The sequence below is a fragment of the Berghia stephanieae genome, chromosome 11 (genome assembly GCF_034508935.2).
Source record: "Berghia stephanieae isolate SIO BIC M18660-M18661 chromosome 11, UCSD_Bste_1.3, whole genome shotgun sequence".
NCBI classification, from domain to species: domain Eukaryota; kingdom Metazoa; phylum Mollusca; class Gastropoda; order Nudibranchia; family Aeolidiidae; genus Berghia; species Berghia stephanieae.
In genome coordinates this window covers 40,000,829-40,003,913 of record NC_088370.1, presented here as the reverse complement: position 1 = coordinate 40,003,913, position 3,085 = coordinate 40,000,829, and the positions used below count along the sequence as shown (strand labels likewise).

General features: G+C 38.0%; 1 protein-coding gene across 1 annotated transcript in view; it reads right to left on the bottom strand.

Annotated features, from left to right (window-relative positions):
• Positions 1–2,394, bottom strand: part of LOC144956976 (solute carrier family 28 member 3-like) — a 98,272-nt gene extending 95,878 nt beyond the window's left edge. The window contains exon 1 of the mRNA XM_078887846.1: positions 2,211–2,394. The gene's annotated coding sequence lies outside the window, so the exon portion shown is untranslated. The remainder of the gene's footprint in view (positions 1–2,210) is intronic.
• Positions 2,395–3,085: the final 691 nt, after the last annotated feature.

Sequence of the window (3,085 nt, the reverse complement as noted above, 5' to 3'; positions counted from 1 at the left end):
ACAAACATGTAGGACGAGACATGACACCTGTTAGGCGATATTACAATTTTTTTCGGACATAGACAACGCTGATAACGGCCAGGTACTCATTTTACATCAGAGTACGGTGAGAGAATGTGAGTAAAGAGCCTTTTTCCAAGGACTCAACTATGCACCGAGCGAGGCTCAAACCCAGGACCTTCCGATCCGAAAGCGAGTGTCATACCACAAGACCGCATAGCCGCACATAACCATGACCTATAGCTTTAAATCGCCCGGAGACCCAGGTTCAAGACCCCGCTGTCAGCATCTCGTGTTTTTATTTCCTCGAGCAAGATATTTTTGCTTGGTCCTTGAGGACTGACTTGATTTCTCCAACTTAATAAAAGTTTTTGTTTCTTGTGTTTCCTCAGATCCCATTCTCTTGCTAAAGTATCTGACAATTCAGCAGCGACCATGAATCGATTGAACAAACGTGAATAAATGAATAAATAAATAAGTAAATAAATAAGCAAACAAAATGGAGTTGAGAAATCAAATTTCAGTTTTTTTTAAATGGTTAAAATTAAAATCAATCTCTCTCTCTTCTCTCTCTCTCTCTCTCTCTTCTCTCTCTCTCTCTCTCTCTCTCTCTCTCTCTCTCTCTCTCTTCTCTTTCTTTCTTTCTTTCTTTCTTTCTTTTTCTTACTTTCTCTCTCTCTCTCCTTCTTTCTTCTCTCTCTCTCTCTCTTTCTCTCTCTCCCCCTCTCTCTCTCTCTCTCTCTCTCTCTCTATCTCTCTCTCTCTCTCTCTTCTTTTTTAAACCCCCTCGAACAAGTGTTTCGGTCTTAATTGTTTACACTCTAAAGAGACTGAGCAAGGACAAGAACAGGATCCCTGGGTGCATTACTACTTTCTTTTTCATTTCCAAATGCTGGCTCGGGGACTCGATCGAACACAAGACCCCATGACTTTAAATTTTCTGGTGTGTGTGTTTTTGGTTTTTTTTTTTTTTGTTTTTTTTTTTATGTGTGCTCTTATCCACTATGCCATCGGCGTATGTAATAATAGAATGTTTAATATTTGTTAACGGGGGTGTCACCTACTAAACATAGTAACTCTCAGTAATGTTCAGTTGTTGACACCTTGTGCTTGGGGGCATTATATGGCTGAGTAGATAGGGATTGCATTGATAACCTGAGAGATACGGGTTTAAGATTTGCTGTCTGAATCTCGTTTTTTTTCTCTCTCCATGCGCAAGATACTTGGGACTTATGATCACAATAACCTTTGCATATTATATTTTCGACACAAGCTACAAGTAGATTAATAAAGAGCAGAAATGTGTGGAAGTTTTCTAATAGCCTTCAACAGTCGTGACACCATTTCCCTCGTACTGACGCATAGTAACTTAGTAACTGGTTCTAAACTATCGGAACAATGGTGGACGCCCTTATGAAATACTTGTCCGACGAACATAAAAATATATCCAGAGGGAAAAAAAAACATTATAAATTTGATCATGTTTTGACTTTTATACATTTTGCTCACATGACACGTGAAAAAGTTCTAGCAAGCATGAAGAATAAAAAGTACCTATTTTCTTTGTTTAGAACCAAGCTGCTCGTTGCTAGGCGGACGTGACATCAGACTATTTAATCCTATTGGTACTTTGGATCCTTGATAGCGGTGCACTGATGAGATCAAACCAACAATTACACAAGCAAAACATCCTTTTATTGACATTCGAAACGTACTTTGTAAAAAAATAAAAAATAAATAAATAAAATGTGATTCTCCTTATAGCTCAATATCCACTAAACGTGATCAAAGCGCTTTACAAAGAGTCCCTGACCAACAGCAACAGTTAACATGTAGAACGAGACATGACGCGTATTGGGCGATATTACAATTTTTTTCGACAGAGACAACGCTGTTAACGGCCAGGTACTCATTTTACACCTGAGTACGGTGAGAGAATGTGAGTAAAGAGCCTTTTCCTAGGACTCAGCTATGCGCCGAGCGATGCTCGAACCCAGGATCTTCCGATTCGAAAGCGAGTGTCATACCACAAGACCACATAGCCGCAGGAAGAAGGAAACAATAGGACATATCTTACTACAAAACCATCTCTCAATTCTCCTCTAAGACCAAATGAGTGAGTGAGTGAGTGAATGAGTGAGCCTAAAATAGTGTTGTATGTTTAAGTGCAGTTCTACGCATTACTGTGTTAAAACATGAAATAAACTCACAATCTTGAATTCCACACAATCTGACGGATAGACATGGACTTAATTTAACGGTGGGTTTGTTAGACATTATAATCGCGCATGTCCTGAACTTGGCACTCATAGTATAATGATAAATTAATATATTGTATTAATATTATTATATTACTGAAATGTGTACGAACAATTCTTATTTTTCGCTACTATCTAGTAATGTGTGTGTATCATGCGACGATAGATAGATGATTGATGATTAATGAACATCATCGTCACAACCATGTCATTGCCATCATTATTATTGTCTTTGGCCATCTGTTGCCGGGTGGCGTGACTACTGAATCCTATTGTATTAACAATAATATTGTATTTCCATTAATAATACGCTGAATTGCATTTGATCACTTTTAAATAATGTCACAATTAAATATATTTTAAAAAAACATTATTATATATATATATACATTAGTTAACTTCACTTGTGCATTGACGTAACCTGTATTTTGTTTATGTATCTATACGGCCATGTTAAATATTACTATGTTTGTGATATATGATTTCTCGAGCTTGCAATAAAGTATCTTATTGACTGGCTACCAATGAATGTCTTCCCTGTCAGTTTTTGTTTGCATTGCCTTTTGGTGCATAATAATCATCATCGTCGTCGTCATCGCAATCATCATCTCTATCACCGTCATCATCATCATCATCATCATCATCATCATCATCATCATCATCATCATCATCATCATCATCATCGCCATCATCAGCAGCATCACCACCACCATCACCATCAGCCGCAGCAGCAGCAGCAACATCATCATTTCCCCGTAGTAGTCATTATCATCATCACCATCATCAACATCACCACCACCAGCAGCAGCAGCATCACCAGCTTCAAC